Source organism: Lethenteron reissneri, chromosome 42 (assembly GCF_015708825.2).
Source record: "Lethenteron reissneri isolate LAM-NWPU_2019-01 chromosome 42, ASM1570882v1, whole genome shotgun sequence".
Classification (NCBI taxonomy): domain Eukaryota; kingdom Metazoa; phylum Chordata; class Hyperoartia; order Petromyzontiformes; family Petromyzontidae; genus Lethenteron; species Lethenteron reissneri.
The window spans coordinates 849,415-867,409 of record NC_083820.1 but is presented as its reverse complement, the minus strand read 5'-3'; positions in this window follow the sequence as shown (position 1 = coordinate 867,409).

Sequence of the window (17,995 nt, the reverse complement as noted above, 5' to 3'; positions counted from 1 at the left end):
GGGTGGGGGGGGGGGGGGGGGGGGGGGGGGGGGGGGGGGGGGGGGGGGGGGGGGGGGGGGGGGGGGGGGGGGGGGGGGGGGGGGGGGGGGGGGGGGGGGGGGGGGGGGGGGGGGGGGGGGGGGGGGGGGGGGGGGGGGGGGGGGGGGGGGGGGGGGGGGGGGGGGGGGGGGGGGGGGGGGGGGGGGGGGGGGGGGGGGGGGGGGGGGGGGGGGGGGGGGGGGGGGGGGGGGGGGGGGGGGGGGGGGGGGGGGGGGGGGGGGGGGGGGGGGGGGGGGGGGGGGGGGGGGGGGGGGGGGGGGGGGGGGGGGGGGGGGGGGGGGGGGGGGGGGGGGGGGGGGGGGGGGGGGGGGGGGGGGGGGGGGGGGGGGGGGGGGGGGGGGGGGGGGGGGGGGGGGGGGGGGGGGGGGGGGGGGGGGGGGGGGGGGGGGGGGGGGGGGGGGGGGGGGGGGGGGGGGGGGGGGGGGGGGGGGGGGGGGGGGGGGGGGGGGGGGGGGGGGGGGGGGGGGGGGGGGGGGGGGGGGGGGGGGGGGGGGGGGGGGGGGGGGGGGGGGGGGGGGGGGGGGGGGGGGGGGGGGGGGGGGGGGGGGGGGGGGGGGGGGGGGGGGGGGGGGGGGGGGGGGGGGGGGGGGGGGGGGGGGGGGGGGGGGGGGGGGGGGGGGGGGGGGGGGGGGGGGGGGGGGGGGGGGGGGGGGGGGGGGGGGGGGGGGGGGGGGGGGGGGGGGGGGGGGGGGGGGGGGGGGGGGGGGGGGGGGGGGGGGGGGGGGGGGGGGGGGGGGGGGGGGGGGGGGGGGGGGGGGGGGGGGGGGGGGGGGGGGGGGGGGGGGGGGGGGGGGGGGGGGGGGGGGGGGGGGGGGGGGGGGGGGGGGGGGGGGGGGGGGGGGGGGGGGGGGGGGGGGGGGGGGGGGGGGGGGGGGGGGGGGGGGGGGGGGGGGGGGGGGGGGGGGGGGGGGGGGGGGGGGGGGGGGGGGGGGGGGGGGGGGGGGGGGGGGGGGGGGGGGGGGGGGGGGGGGGGGGGGGGGGGGGGGGGGGGGGGGGGGGGGGGGGGGGGGGGGGGGGGGGGGGGGGGGGGGGGGGGGGGGGGGGGGGGGGGGGGGGGGGGGGGGGGGGGGGGGGGGGGGGGGGGGGGGGGGGGGGGGGGGGGGGGGGGGGGGGGGGGGGGGGGGGGGGGGGGGGGGGGGGGGGGGGGGGGGGGGGGGGGGGGGGGGGGGGGGGGGGGGGGGGGGGGGGGGGGGGGGGGGGGGGGGGGGGGGGGGGGGGGGGGGGGGGGGGGGGGGGGGGGGGGGGGGGGGGGGGGGGGGGGGGGGGGGGGGGGGGGGGGGGGGGGGGGGGGGGGGGGGGGGGGGGGGGGGGGGGGGGGGGGGGGGGGGGGGGGGGGGGGGGGGGGGGGGGGGGGGGGGGGGGGGGGGGGGGGGGGGGGGGGGGGGGGGGGGGGGGGGGGGGGGGGGGGGGGGGGGGGGGGGGGGGGGGGGGGGGGGGGGGGGGGGGGGGGGGGGGGGGGGGGGGGGGGGGGGGGGGGGGGGGGGGGGGGGGGGGGGGGGGGGGGGGGGGGGGGGGGGGGGGGGGGGGGGGGGGGGGGGGGGGGGGGGGGGGGGGGGGGGGGGGGGGGGGGGGGGGGGGGGGGGGGGGGGGGGGGGGGGGGGGGGGGGGGGGGGGGGGGGGGGGGGGGGGGGGGGGGGGGGGGGGGGGGGGGGGGGGGGGGGGGGGGGGGGGGGGGGGGGGGGGGGGGGGGGGGGGGGGGGGGGGGGGGGGGGGGGGGGGGGGGGGGGGGGGGGGGGGGGGGGGGGGGGGGGGGGGGGGGGGGGGGGGGGGGGGGGGGGGGGGGGGGGGGGGGGGGGGGGGGGGGGGGGGGGGGGGGGGTGGGGGGGGGTGGGGGGGGGGGGGTGGGGGGGGGTGGGGGGGGGGGGGGGGGTTGGTGGTGGGTGTGGGGTGTGGTGGGTGGGGGGTGTGGTGGGTGGGTGGTGTGGGGGTGGGGGTGTGGGTGTGGGGTGGTGGTGGGGGGTGTGGGGGTGGGGTGTGGGGTGGGGTGTGGTGTGGGGGGGTGGGTGGTGTGGGGGTGTGGGTGGGGTGGGGTGGTGGTGGGGATGGGGGTGTGGGTGTGAGGTGATGGGGGTGTGGATGTGAGTGAATGGGGGCGTATTTGGATGTGAGTGATGGTGGTTGGATGTGAGTGGTGGGTGTGTGGATGTGAGTGATGGTTGGTGTGGATGTGGGTGATGGGGGTTGTGGATGTGAGTGATGGGGGTGTGGATTTGGGTGATGGGGGTGTGAATGTGGGTGATGGGGGTGTGGATGTGGGGCTGGGGGTGTGGCTGTGGAGTGATGGGGGGTGTGGAGTGAGTGATGTGGTGTGGATGTGAGTGGTGGGGGTGGGATGTGGTGTGTGGTGGTCGTGGATGTGGGTGTGATGGGGGTGTGGATGTGGGTGATGGGGGTGTGAATGGGGTGATGGGGTGTGATGTGAGTGATGGTGGTGTGGATGTGAGTGATGGGGTGTGGATGTGAGTGCTCGGTGGTGTGGATGTGAGTGATGGGGCTGGTGATGTGAGTGATGGGGGTGTGGATGTGGGTGATGGGGGTGTGAATGTGGGTGATGGGGGTGTGGATGTGGGTGATGGGGATGTGGATGTGAGTGATGGGGGTGTGGATGTGGGTGATGGGGGTGTGGATGTGGGTGATGGGGGTGTGGATGTGGGTGATGGGGGTGTGGATGTGAGTGATGGGGTGTGGATGTGGGTGATGGGGATGTGGATGTGAGTGATGGGGGTGTGGATGTGAATGATGGTGGTGTGGATGTGAGTGATGGGGATGTGGATGTGAGTGATGGGGGTGTGGATGTGGGTGATGGGGGTGTGGATGTGGGTGATGGGGGTGTGGATGTGAGTGATGGGGGTGTGGATGTGAGTGATGGGGTGTGGATGTGGGTGATGGGGGTGTGGATGTGAGTGATGGGGGTGTGGATGTGAGTGATGGTGGTGTGGATGTGAGTGGTGGGGGTGTGGATGTGAGTGATGGTGGTGTGGATGTGAGTGATGGGGATGTGGATGTGAGTGATGGGGGTGTGGATGTGGGTGATGGGGTGTGGATGTGAGTGATGGGGGTGTGGATGTGAGTGATGGGGGTGTGGATGTGAGTGGTGGGGGTGTGGATGTGAGTGATGGGGATGTGGATGTGGGTGATGGGGTGTGGATGTGAGTGATGGTGGTGTGGATGTGAGTGATGGGGATGTGGATGTGAGTGATGGGGGGTGGATGTGGGTGATGGGGGTGTGGATGTGAGTGATGGGGTGTGGATGTGAGTGATGGGGGTGTGGATGTGAGTGATGGGGGTGTGGATGTGGGTGATGGGGGTGTGGATGTGAGTGATGGGGGTGTGGATGTGAGTGATGGGGGTGTGGATGTGAGTGATGGGGGTGTGGATGTGAGTGATGGGGGTGTGGATGTGAGTGATGGGGGTGTGGATGTGAGTGATGGGGATGTGGATGTGAGTGATGGGGGTGTGGATGTGGGTGATGGGGGTGTGGATGTGAGTGATGGTGGTGTGGCTTGCCGCAGGCACCTGATTCTGCTGTGCCGTCTTGCACAACATGACTCACGGGTGTCAGTCGCCGGCGTTATCGGTTCGAGTTGTGACTCGGCCAATGAGACAACGAATGTCGAAACGGGTCCAGAGGTTTCTTTTGTAGCTGAAGTGATGCGTTTCCAGGAGGCCGTCTAGCTGATGGAACGTGTCAGAATACTTGTGTTTTACGTGGAGGGGCGGGATGCGATGGAAGTGCACTGGCCGCTTAGTTATTTTTGCGTTTCGCTTAGAGCTGCTTGTCTAGGGTGCGGGTTGGCAAAGCCAGGGAGCATTACGTGGGAGCTTAGAAGTGCAGTACAACAGCGGATGTTACTGCACTGCCCTCCACTGCCCACAACGCGGCCGCGGAGCGGTCTGTAGCGCCCGCTCTACGAACGGCGGGTGCCCATCCAAGTGCCCGCCGCCATCGTCATCGTCGTCATCATCACTTGTCCCGCTCCTCCGCAGTGATGCTGCCAGACAAATTGGCACCAAATAGGTCTCCTGTCTCCAGCTCTGGGTCAGTGGCGTCACTGCATCACTGCGGGGGGTGCGGGGGGGTGACACCATCAGAGGGAGTGACACCAAAATGACTGTCTATACAACTTTTGTGCAGTGTTTCAGCAGACATTTATTCTTTTTAATAATAAATATCCCTGTAGTTAGTTATAACAAAAACTTTTTTCGTAAGCCCAGCTTACATGTACTGTACGGGAGGAGGTCCATGGGGGGTGACACCGTGAGTTACCGCACTGGGTGACACCAACCCGAGTGACGACACTGCTCTGGGTCATCATTTTTTTGTGCTTTTAGTTTGCTGTCCTTCCCGAGCACCTCGGATAAGCACGGTTGGCCGCGTACAGCGCGAAAAAAGTTCAAAATATACTCGTACATTTACCCGCTGCGCCGATCTACCTGGGTTTCTCTCTTCCCCTGCTCCCAATTGCTTTTACTTCTTTGCGCAGCGTCTCTAAGTAGGGGCCCTCTCCGCGCTCGTTGGTGTCTGAACCGCGCCCGTCTCGCGTGAGTTATTTTTCCACCGTTAACCATCTTTTTTTATTGTGCACATTTTTTTTACATTACTCTCCGTTGTCGAAACTCGTCACATCCTTCTCGGGCAACCCGTCTTAGTCATCCGAGCACTGTCCAAGCACAGCCCCGCTTGTTCTCCACACCTTGTCTCTCCACTCCCGACAAGATGGGGTGCATTCCAGGTATACGCGGCGGTGGTGGATATGTCCCCGACCCCCCCCCCCGCCGGCAGGGAGAGGGCCCGGTGGTGGCCGCGTCTTACCCACGCGTCCACCGCTCACTCCGTTTGTCTGCGATCAGGCAAGAGCGAGGCAGCTCGGAGAGCGATACTTTAAGTGTTTGCAAACATTTCTCGGCGTCATATTCACGGAATGGACCCCGATGTCTTTTTTTGTGGTGATTTTTGTTCATTATTTTTTGTTCACCGCCAGCAAAAATTGGCAAAAGGCTCGAGTCAGCGGTTTTAAAACCCACCCAGTGCGTCGCGCCCAACCCCCCGGGTGAGGGGGGAGGGAGTGGAGGCCGTTCCAGGGAGTCACAGAGGATGCGGGCGTGGATGCCGTGCAGGAGAAAAATTCCCAATGTGAGCGGGGGGGGGAACGGGTCAGCGCCATGATGCACGGCAATAACACGGACGCATCATGAAGCCGATGCCTGGCGAACACCGCGTCTTCTAAGAGGCATGGACACGCTCTCTCTCTCTGTGTTAGTATTGGGGGCCCTTAGTAACCCACTTGAGGTGGAGACGCGAGGGCCGGTGGTGAGGGTTGGCGTGGGGCCACCGTACACAAAGATCGTTGGGAACCACAGAGTTTAGGTGGGGGAGCCACCAAGGGTGTGCGTCACGCGTCCCGTGGGGCTCATCCTGCACCGCGATTGGTGGCTGTGGGCTGGGTGCAGGAATCGGCGGGGGGAGTGAAAAATCTTGTATTCGCGATTCACGAGTTGTGTTATAGACGAGTGGCGATGGGGATCGTACTTCGGCACGGCCGCCCGCCCTGCTCAGTCGACGCGTGGCTGTTGACTCCCTCGCCTGGTATACAGGAGGTTGTGGGTTTGATCCCAACCCTTCGATGCCTGCTGTATATTTCGAGTTTGCGTCTCTCTCTCGTGGCTTTTTCTCCGGCTCCTTCGGTTTGTCCCTCCACATTTAGAAATGTGCGCTTAGAGTATTTGGCTGCTATACATCTCCACATTATAAGCCACTTTTGTTGGCCTATCATGTGTGATAACGAGTTCACTTCTGAAAAATAGCTATTTAGCTCAGTAGGCCTTACCTGGTAAAATAAACATAGTTTAGCATGGTTGGTTTTTCTTTCTACCTCCAGCAACCCCACCGCACTGCGCCTCCACCGAATTTTAAGTCGCCACTGTGGTAAGCGCACTGCCCAGGGTACGCGTGGCTCAGCCTCGCGTCGTCGTCCCTCTGGGGTTTGTGGACTGAGTGCCACTTTGTGAACAGTCGGCAGTGCTCGTCCCACATCACTCGGGCCGGGCCCCCACCCCCGCCAGAGTGATGAGGACCACAAACAGATATGAGCCATTGATAAGGAACATCCCCACATGCATGCCAACTAGGACCTACTGCATTTGAGCAACATCTGGCTGCGGTTCCCGGAAGAGACGGGACGGGGGGCAGTTAAATGTCCAACCAAATGTTCGTGAATGGACGGTTTAAAGAACCTTCAGAGGAGTCGGGCCCCCTACGCAAATAGACTCGGCTTCCTGGTGCATGCGTACATTAGGCAACGTGTGCATGCGTTTCAATGGGGAATTGTTTGCGCGTTATTGTGAATGCCTCTCGTGCAGTTGGGGACATGAATGCGGCAGCCCATGGCAACAAGCTGAGGTACAGCCGCTTTTCATTTAACAATCGAAACGTTTATGCTGCAGAACAGCAAAGCAACAGGCGATCGGCAAACATATCAGCCCCGTCCCAACTTCACCGGCTTACTATGGGGTTGAGAGTGGAGTTGAGGATTCTTCTTCTGACTTGTAAGGCTCTCAAAACCAGACAACCGAGTTATCTCAGATTCATCGACCCTGTACGTGTGGCTCCTCCACACTCTGAATGACGGTGCCCCTCCACGCTCTGTGCTCTCTGCTGCTGTGCCGCTGTGGAGCAAGCGCCCAGGGGGTGTTCGAAGATTGGGAGACAGCGGCGGTGTTGGTAACCACCGCCTGTCAACTCGCGTTTACTTTCTCTCGCTTTCACTTCCTTGAACTGGCTTCTATTTGTCTTCTTCATTCGTTGCCTCTCCCTTGGCCTATCAGATGACGTTTTTGTTATGTTCAGCGCCTTCGGTACCATGTAATATATTACATGTAAGATATAACATGATTATTATAGTCTGAAACGTCTGCAATTCCACCACCGTTGGTTGTGTGTTGGACTTAAGTAGGCACAGAGCCCATCAAGGCTAAAGGCCTCAGTGTCCCATCCAAACTAAGGAATACCGACGTCCCGCGTGCCAGTGCATGGACGTCCAGTGCTTGGGTGGGGGTGATGTGGGAGTGCGGATGGCCAATTGAGTCGAGAGTCGTCAAATATTAAGTTTATATTCTCCCCTAGATTGATCCCGAGTGTGCGAAAGCAAGTCTGAGCATATCCTACCGCACACTCCTACGAGTCCAGTCCAACGCGGATGCGCACTCATCGCACGCCGTAAGCTCTTTGGGACGCAACGGCGTTTGAAGTCGCTTGCAAAAACTGGCTCGGGCTCGGCGATGGATCCCCGAACGTGAGCCGGTGACTCCTTCCGGGCCTTCTGACCGGAGACCACGACACTCTCGAAACCGAAGCGACCATGCGGAGCCCTTGGAGCAGCGCAACATCTCTGTCTTGGAGAATGGCCCACAGAAGCGGAGATCGCAGAGCTTCCTCAGAACCCCTTCGGAGTGTCCTCTCTGAACGAGAGTGAGGCTTGTGACGTGACAGTCAAACTGATAGGTTAATTCTCAAAGATGGAATTTAGCCAAATGCAATGCACAAACAAATTTAACGTGATGGGTTTTTTTTTCCTGCAGTCATTCATTAACGGCATGCGGCTGAAACCTGGATTCGAATCCAGGTCCTTAGTGGTGCCAGTTCAGCACTCTGACCTCCGAGCCACGCGACCACCTCCAGAGTTGCTCGTAAACGTTGTGCAAGCACAGTCCTTGCGTCAATCCACTGCTGGATGAGGGCCTCCCCAAGCCATGCAGGGTTGTGGGAGTTGTTTAACTGTACTTAAACTCATTGGTCAGTGCGGGGTATGGGAAGGCAGGGAGCAGAGACGTTGAATAATAGTACAATACAACAATTGATGTTGCTGTATTACCCCCTGCACTGACGTGGCTCCGCAGCACCAATGGGATAACGTAATAAAAACGTTATTACGTGATCCCATCTGTGAAGGATGTGATCCCTGACATGCAATACCCCGGCATCTACAAACTAAGCTGTGTCTGCCGCAGGAGTTACATTGGGGAAACTAAGCGACATGTCTCGGACTATGTTCGTGAACACAAGACAGATCTGACACACGGTAGGACCAATACCTCGGCTGTGGCTGATCATTGTTTTAATGCGGTAGGCTCACACGAAATTGATTTCTCTAAGACGAAGGCACTTTGCAAACCCACTGTTCTATCAACAAATATTCGTTCATGAAGCCATCCATATATACAGTCATAGACACAATTTCAACCGATCACTGCAAGGACGTTATCAACCAGTTTGTCATAACTGGCTGTAATGTTTCCATTTTAGACCTGGCAGCCCTTTATTGGTGGATGTCTACCACCGGGACCATCACTGCCCACTACGATCATCACCACTAGCAGTAGCCCTTGATTCGTGGAAGCTCACCACCAGTGCCGTCGTGGCCCTCTACGAGTACCATCACCTCCAGCAGCAACCTCCACCGTCAACATTGTGAGTGTGTAAAGCGAGGTGCAATGATTACTTGGCAGCCCTTTAATTTATGGAAACCCACCACCAGAGCCGTTGTCACCCTCTACGAGTACCATCACTGACATTAACATCAGCTGCCCCGCCCATGCTGCTAACACTTGGGCTATGCCCATTTCAAACCTTTATGAACAGTTTAGCTTTAGAGGCTTAACCCCCTTTTCCTGATGACTACCGCTTGTGTTGCGATCGAAATGTCGTAGTTTTTGTTATTTTCTTTTAACCTATCTACATAACTTTACCGAAAGACCCAAATAATATAAATAAATAGCTTTTATTTTACCAGGTAAGGCCCACTGAGCTATACAGCTCTTTTTTCAGACGCTACCTGGCTATCACAAATGATAGCTCAATAAAGTGGCTTATCGTGTGGAAATTTACAGCAGCCAAATACCGTAAACGCATGTTGCTTCTAAATGTGGAGGGAAAAACTGGAGGACCCGGAGAAAAATCCACACGACTGCAACCAGAGAGACACGCAAACTCCAAATATACAACAGGCATCAGTGTCGGGATCGAACCTACAACCTCCTGTATACCGGACAAGGTAGTTAACATCTCCTAGCCACCGTGGCACCCAAATGGCTCACCAATGAAACACTACCCAGGCTCAAAAATCCTGCTTAGCTCCCAAGATCTAAGACGATATTGTGGACGAATTGTGGGAGGTGGGCGATTTGTCTCCCCCTGGGCTAATTCGCTTCTGCACTCGGGCTCGAGTGACATGCACCTCTGGTGCCTCGCGATGGGACCCGACTTCACAATGCCATTGGCCACCAAAAAAACGGGGAAATGTTTCACCCACCACCCCGCGACAACGTGCAAAGCCCCCCCGCGAGGCTCCCGTCACAGAGTGGCGCGGCCCTGCCAACGTCAACTCGTCGCTGACGGAAAAGTGGGTGGTGGGGTTTATGCCTCCCGCTGAATTTTGGCTGCTGACAAGAGAGAGAAAAAATTTGATTTTGGCAGGCAGCAAGTCTTAAAACATAAACCAGGCCCCAGATGTCTTCCAAAACCGCAGAGCCTTTTGAGAGGGGCGCCGCCGTGTTGATGTAAGCACCGTCGCGCTGTACAGTGCGCCGAGAGTAAAATATACGCTGTGGGGGGGGGGGGGGTGGTGACTTACGGCACTAAAACTTCGAGCTTCATGAGACTGCTCGACCTCTTGTTTTTTACGACGGACCGTGCAGCCGCGTGGATCGCGTCTGCGTTTTCGCAACGCCACCCCCCCCCCCCCCCCCCCCCCCCCCCGGGATGCGAGCCGCGTCGATTCTGGGACACGTTCGCTGTTGCTATTTAACCAAACACAAGTCCAAACACAAGTCCAAACGCCAAATGTTTAAAGATTGCTGGGCACGACGAGAAAGATGCAGAAGAGAGAGAGAATTAATAAGAGCCATGCTCTAATGCACGGGCTCTCTTTCTCTCTTCCTCTTGTACGAATGCAATTCGATGTCTTAAGTTCGGACTCCGGTTGATGGCTTCGTCGGAGAGTAAATGCATTCCACGCGGTCCCCCTCCTGCTCTCGTACGGCTGATGATGCTATAGATGCAGAGCAGAAAACTACAATTTTACATTCAGGTGCGCAAGCCCAGATAACGACCGCGTCAGGAGCAGTGGCGGAGGAGTGTATCATCACCGCCGCGATGTCTCCTTCGTATTTGTAGATCAGGGCATCACATCATTGTACGTTGTGTACGGTCTGTTCTGGATGACCACATGGCGTGGGCTTGTTGTGGCCTCCTGCTCCAAAGGGAGCGAAGAGGAGTAAGGTGTGCATCAGGTGGCCGCGTCTGCTGCTGCCATGGCCAGTGGATGCGACTTATAGTGGACCATGAGCAGCTTCGTGGAAGATGAAACCCAGCCAGGGATCTTCTGCGTTGGGTCTTTAACAACAAGGTGTTTGTGAGTTGTGCTTTTGCCTTATGGCGTCCTCTGGGCTAACACTGGTGGTGAGACTAGGCTCTAAAGAAGGCTGTCTCTGGTGTAGGCCAATCAGTTTCAAAGACACTGCATGTGTTATCAGAGCCACGTATTTGTTTGTTTGCATGTTCCCCACAAGTACTCTGTGTGATTCATGCAGACACGATGCCTTGCAAAAGATTTCTATTTGGTGTTTGAACATCTTAACACCTGTTTTATTGCCAGAAAAGGTTAAACCTATTATTTTTCATATTTTGAACTCCATTCAGCTCCTGAGAATTAACAAAGGGGGCGCTGGAGTTGACTACTGTCAAGAGTTCTGCTCGGGTTGAACCACAGCGCTGCTGAAATTATTCAATCCCAAGAGGGCATTGTGGCTGATGAGATTTGTTAAAAATAAAAATTTATTTTTACGTGGAGGAATAGATGTTTGTAGGAGGTGGTATTTAATGTAATAAACAAAAGTAATTACTGGTAAAACGTCATGGTACTGGAATTGTGAATGTCCTGGGTTTACTCTCCAACACACACCGGTGTGCTGAACGAGTGACTGATTGGCATGTTTTGTTTACGCGACAAACCTTACTAATTGGCTGTGTCGGGTGGTGGTGGGTTTAAGGACGGATTTATATTTACGGTATTGTCTGCATATTTATTTTGTAGATGAGCATATTGTAACCATTATCTTTCCACTACTGGGCAAAAGTGCCCTTTGTTCTCCACATGCGTAGTCTGCCTCCCAATAAGTTCACTTGATCGGAGTGATTCCATGCAAGGACGTTTCGCTGCATGTCTTAAGACTTTTTTTTTATTAATATCCAGTACAGTTTCGTTATTTTCCCCCCCTCCCTGTTGACCTCAATGCCTGGCTCCTGCGTATCGTCAGAACGCTTCCACCGTGTCAGGCCGATCACTTTTCTGATTTAGTTTATGTTATTTCAACGCATCGCGGAGGGGGGAGGGTTCCATATTTTCAACGCGTACGTTGGTGCCGGGGATTCCGACCGGCGTTCCCGCGTTAGCCGACGCCGTGTAGTCAGGTTAAACCTGTAAAGTTCCGTGATGTCCGCGGATGTCTTCCTCTTCCCTGGGGGGGACGTTACAAGCGGGAAGGAGGAGGTAGTCTACCTCCAAGGTGTACCTCTGACATGGGAAAGGGGATTGGTGGTGGAGGAGGAGGAGGGGGGGGGGATTATTATGGGAAGAGGGAGGAGGAGCGGGGGGGAAGGCCAATCACGTAAAAAAACGCTCGTGCCAATATTGAAATCTTTCGTAGAAAAAAACCCGCGATCATTGTTTGTTGTGGTGCCGAATTCCTCGCCGGGAAATGCGAGGTGTGACCGTGTTGGAGGTGTTTCACTCAAACGCAGCGAGGGTTACCCCCTGAGCAGGGAATTTATGCCGCACTTGGATGCAGAGTTGCGATAAGTTCCTCGGGCCAAAAACCGTAACCGTAATGTTCCATTCCAGATGGCTGTCTTTGGTCAGGCCGCCAAACACCCATTGCCAGGCTTCTATGTGAAAGTCACAAAACGTTACCATTAACTTAGACCTCATAAAACTAAGGGCCCTTTGAAGGTTGTAGCTCAACATTACGAGTACCCGAGCAGGTGAATTCTTCTGAGGGAAACTAAACTATAAAATACTCTTTGGGTCTTTCGGTAAAGTCACGTAGATAGAAAAATAATAAAAATCACGATGTTTCGGTCGCAACACAAGCAATCGTCTTCAGGTGAATAAATACAACAGGCGAACTGCTGAGGCAGGAGAAATATAGCGGGAGAGCTGCTGCAGCAAGGGGTTATAAAGGTTTGAGATGGGTGCAACCCAAGGGTAAGTGGGCGGGGCTAGAGATGGAGTTTGCATGTAAGTGTAAGATCGGAGAGCCTGATATACCTCACGACTACGGTGCTGAAGAGGCGGCCATTGTATTGCTAGAGATTAAACTACAACACTAAACTATTTTTATTTTACCAGGTAAGGCCCACTCAGCTCTTTTTCAGAAGCGCGTCCTGGCCACAAATGATATACAGCAGGCGTCAGGATCGGGATCGAACTCACGACCTCCTTCATACCAGGCGAGGTAGTTAACATCTCGCCAACGTGGGGCCCCCCTTACTTTCCTTAGCAGTCGGTGTAAGGCCTCTTAACCTCCGTGCGTTTCCTGATCCATGTTCCCCTTTTCTGTCTCTCAGCATTCATCTATTCATGCTTTTTTGCACACTTCTCAGCTATTTTTGAATTTTTGTGCCAACGTTCTGATACCTGTCATGTCTGTATGTACGTATGCATGTCTGTATGTATGTATGTATGCATGTCTGTATGTATGTATGCATGTATGTCTGTATGTATGTATGTATGCATGTCTGTATGTATGTATGCATGTCTGTATGTATGTATGTATGCATGTCTGTATGTATGTATGTATGCATGTCTGTATGTATGTATGCATGTCTGTATGTATGTATGTATGCATGTCTGTATGTATGTATGCATGTATGTCTGTATGTATGTATGTATGCATGTCTGTATGTATGTATGCATGTATGTTGAACTTATTTTGCACCTTACATAGCCAGCCATGTTAATCAGTGAAGGACAACAAAATAAACACAAAGCAGTTTTAACGAAATGAGTTTTCAATCTAGATTTAAAATTGCATAGCTCCAAGTGGTTTTCTGATATCGGAAAGACGGACGTTATACACCAGGGGTCATCAACCCCTGGGCCGCGGACCGGTACTGGTCTGTGGCCTGCTAGGAACCGGGCCGCACAGCAGGAGGTGAGAGCGGTGAGTCCGCACGTGGCCCCCCCCCCCCCCCCTTTATTTTATTATTTACCAGTTCCGTCCACGCCTCTTTCCCGCACTGCGCACTTGTCTCAGTCACAGTGTTGGTGAGCCCACAAGCTCTAACCCCTAGTAGCCAAAATGAGTAAAAAACAAACGTCGCTGGAGAGCTTCTTTAAAAAGAGGGAAAGACCCAATGATGACCCCCCCCCCCACCGGTCCGTGAAAAAATTGTCTTCCACGAAACCGGTCCCTGGTGCCAGAAAGGTTGGGGACCGCTGTTCTAGAAGACCACAGAAGCGCATCTGAAAGCGCCACCCTCACGTGATTTCCACTTGTCCCTCCAATGCGCGTCTCAAGGTGCCTCGTAGGTGTCTACTGCACATTTTGTAATTTGTTTCCACTTTCCTCTCTCTCATGCAGCGCCACGATGGCTCAAGTAGTGGCCACATCCTTCTGGCACCAATCTTATATGTTGTCAAGCCATTCTCTGTTAGGTCTTTTAAATTTCTTAAAATTTTCTGAACTACACACTTTTAATTTTCCCGTTGTCAATCCTACATCCGGTGACCAAATAGTGGCCCTTTCCTTCTCATCACTGGCTGCATCACCATCAGGTCGTCTTCTATGATGCAACCTTTTCCTTCTACGAATATACGGTGATCACTCTTTGGGCCCAGCTCAGATGCGGCAGCATCCTTCTTTAGCCGGAGAAGTATACATTTTAAATATATCTTTTTTTAACTGATTATATTTCATTACAGTATTTAGCACAAAATGAATGTGCATTTGAGTAGCTAAACACCCACCTCCATTCAATGTATCTGCAAGTGTAGTAACAACAACACAAAATTGCGTGTGGACATCGGTACATGTGCGGGGGCATTCCGTAAAACCAAGCATGGTGAAGACATTCCAGTGATACGAGCGCAGGCTTGCCCCCCCCCCCCCCCCATGCCATAAACCATCAAGGCGAAAACCCAGCCGGCTTCCCAAGTGCAATGCCGCAGGATTTGCAGCGCTTTGTGAACGGCGGTCTGGTTTCTTGAAGCACCCCGGATCCGAGTCCCGTGGTCTGGCGGTGGGCGCACGGCGCGGCAAGTCCTAATATTTACATCGCCGTCGCGCGGGGCGTCTCACGGCGGTGTTTTTTTGTCACAACAAACATTGTCGCTTGTCAATGTTCTCACCTCCGCTCTTCCGCGGCCCTCGAGCGCCCATTTGTGCGGACTGGTTGGGCGGCAGCGGTGGAGTTTGTATTCGCGAAGCGTAATGACAACGCTTGCTGTTGGGGCGTCACCAGCCAATGATGATGGGAACTCGCCCCTGCTGGCGGCCGAGGTGGTGCGCGTACCGCGTAGACAGGGGCGCAACTTCGGTTGGGGGGGGGGGTACGTGGGAGCGTCAAGGGACACACAGGGGCCCATTCGGCCTCAAGGGGGGAGGGGGGCGCATCAACAAAGATAAATAAAACAAATGCTCATAAAAAATTACTAAAAATAAATGTTCCAGCAATGAACCAGAAATGCCAAATAATTACGTTTTACGAAAAATACACGCACCGTGAAATGTCGTTACTGTCTTGTTTGCGAACTGGCATGAGCACGAAAGAAAAACGCACGATAACTTCATTGTGGGTATTGTAACCTTTACATCGTTTTATTTACTAATTTATTAATACTGCCACTGTGACACCGTCTTCTAAACTCAATACCCGGTGCAACTAAAATTATGTAAATATGTCGTTGTAGCCTAACATATTGTATTGGGGAGGGGGGGTTAAAAAACGATAGCTATTGCAGTGAAAGTGAGTCTGGAGAAAGAGGAGGGAGGATTTCCACAGTCGGATCTTGAATAACCCCCCCAGAAATGGCTCGCAGCGCCCCTGCGCGTACCGCAGGTGTGGCTGCACCACGCAGTGCCAGATGAAGGTTCTTGTCGGCCCTAGGGCACTACTTCTGTTTCGCGAGGCCTTCAGTGATGACTCTCTGCAGTTTGCTGCTGCCCCCCCATGTTACTGCCGCTGCCACCGCGGGCACTCGGCTCTTTTCACGCGGTACTTCGTCCAGCCGCTGGACAGGCCTCGTTACTGCTGATATGTTGCTCTTGGGATGCATCTCGCCACCGTGAGAACGAATTGTGAGGGTGGAGCATTTTTTTTCTAAACTAAAGCTGATAAAAAAATAACTATCCTATCAACCATAGCACAACAATGCCGCCTTGTCTTCCCCTGCACCGCTGTCTATTGAGAATGAGATTGTGCGAAAAACATCCCTTGAAGATGTTTTTTTTATAATCTTGCAATGAAAAAAATGTCGAAAAGTTCATCTCCGGTGTTAATTTCGCTCACCTTATGAAAAAAAACCCCGATTGACATGACTCTGCCTCTTTGTATATACACTGTCCTATATATATAAAATATTCAAGAAAATATCTTGGCTACATTTTTTTATCATACAAACAACAAAAAGAGATGGTCACAATTTGTTTAAGTAGGCCGTAGGCATAGCGCCGACTGTGGCCTATTGGGCAATACGGCCCAGGTGGGGGAGTGGGTGGGGGAGTGGGTGGGTGAGTGGGGGGAGTGGGTGGGGGGAGTGGGTGGGTGAGTGGGTGGGTGAGTGGGGGGAGTGGGTGGGGGGAGTGGGTGGGGGGAGTGGAGTGGGTGGGTGAGTGGGTGGGGAGTGGGTGGGTGAGTGGGGGGGAGTGGGGGGAGTGGGGGGGAGTGGGGGGTGAGTGGGGGGAGTGGGTGGGGTGAGTGGGTGGGGGAGTGGGTGGGGGAGTGGGTGGGTGAGTGGGGGGAGTGGGTGGGGGGGAGTGGGGGGAGTGGGTGGGGGAGTGGGTGGGGGGAGTGGGGGGAGTGGGTGGAGGAGTGTGGGGAGTGGGTGGAGGAGTGTGGGGAGTGGGTGGGTGAGTGGGGGGAGTAGGTGGGTGAGTGGGGGGAGTGGGTAGGTGAGTGGGGGGAGTGGGGGGTGAGTGGGGGGAGTGGGTGGGTGATGTGGGGGGAGTGGGTGGGGTGCAGTGTGGGGGGAGTGGGTGGGGGGAGTGGGGGAGTGGATGGGTGAGTGGGGGGAGTGGGTGGGTGAGTGGGGGGAGTGGGTGGGGGGAGTGGGGGGAGTGGATGGGTGAGTGTGGGGAGTGGGTGGAGGAGTGTGGGGAGTGGGTGGAGGAGTGTGGGGAGTGGGTGGGGGGAGTGGTGGGGTGAGTGGGTGGGTGAGTGGGGGGAGTGGGTGGGGGAGTGGGTGGGGGGAGTGGAGTGGGTGGGTGAGTGGGGGGGAGTGGGTGGGGAGTGGGTGGGTGAGTGGGTGGGAGTGGGTGGGGGGAGTGGGGGGAGGAGTGGGTGGGGGGGAGTGGGGGGAGGTGGGTGGGGGGGAGTGGGGGGGGAGTGGCGTGGTGTGAGTGGGGGGAGTGGGTGGGAGTGGGAGTGGGTGGGGAGTGCGGGGAGTGGGTGGGGGAGTGTGGGGAGTGGGTGGAGGAGTGTGGGGAGTGGGTGGGGTGAGTGGGGGAGTGGGTGGGTGAGTGGGGGGAGTGGGTGGGTGAGTGGGGGGAGTGGGTGGTGGGGGAGTGGGGGGTGAGTGGGGGGAGTGGGGGGAGTAGGTGGGTGAGTGGGTGGGGAGTGGGTGGGTGAGTGGGGGGGAGTGGGTGGGGGGAGTGGGGGGAGTGGGGGGAGTGGGTGGGGGGAGTGGGTGGGGGAGTGGGTGGGTGAGTGGGGGGAGTGGGTGGGGGGAGTGGGTGGGGGGAGTGGGGGGAGTGGGGGGAGTGGGTGGGTGAGTGGGGGGAGTGGGTGGGGGAGTGGGTGGGTGGAGTGGGTGGGGGGAGTGGGTGGGGGGAGTGGGGGGAGTGGGTGGGGGAGTGGGTGGGGGGAGTGGGGGGGAGTGGGTGGGGGGAGTGGGGGGAGTGGGTGGGTGAGTGGGGGGAGTGGGTGGGTGAGTGGGGGGAGTGGGTGGTGAGTGGGGGGAGTGGGTGGGTGAGTGGGGGGAGTGGGGGGAGTAGGTGGGTGAGTGGGGGGAGTGGGTAGGTGAGTGGGGGGAGTGGGTGGGTGAGTGGGGGGAGTGGGTGGGGTGAGTGGGGGGAGTGGGTGGGGGGAGTGGGGGGAGTGGATGGGTGAGTGGGGGAGTGGGTGGGTGAGTGGGGGGAGTGGGTGGGGGGAGTGGGGGGAGTGGATGGGTGAGTGGGGGGAGTGGGTGGGTGAGTGGGGGGAGTGGGTGGGTGAGTGGGGGGAGTGGGTGGGGGAGTGGGTGGGTGAGTGGGGGGCAGTGGCGTAGCTAGGATATTTTGCGCCCGTGGACGAACTATAAAATTGGCGCCCCCCCCCCCCCCGTTTAATCACATACCAAAATGTAATTACATGACATGCAGGCTGTGTGTGGCGGGATATATAAACTTTTAGGTTGAGGTGTCGATTTGTGCAGTAGTTTCAGGCTGCCGCGCCCGCCGCAATAAGTTCAAATGTAACGTTGTAAGCCTCATTTTGGCGCCCCCTTTACCTTGGCGCCCGGGGACACGTGTACCCCCCTGCTCCCCCCTCACTACGCCTCTGTTGGGGGGAGTGGGTGGGTGAGTGAGTTGGGGGAGTGGGTGGGTGAGTGAGTGGGGGGAGTGGGTGGGTGAGTGAGTGAGTGGGGGAGTGGGTAGGTGAGTGAGTGGGGGGAGTGGGTGGGTGAGTGAGTGAGGGGAATGGGTGGGTGAGTGAGTGGGGGGAGTGGGTGGGTGAGTGAGTGGGTGGGTGGGTGAGTGAGT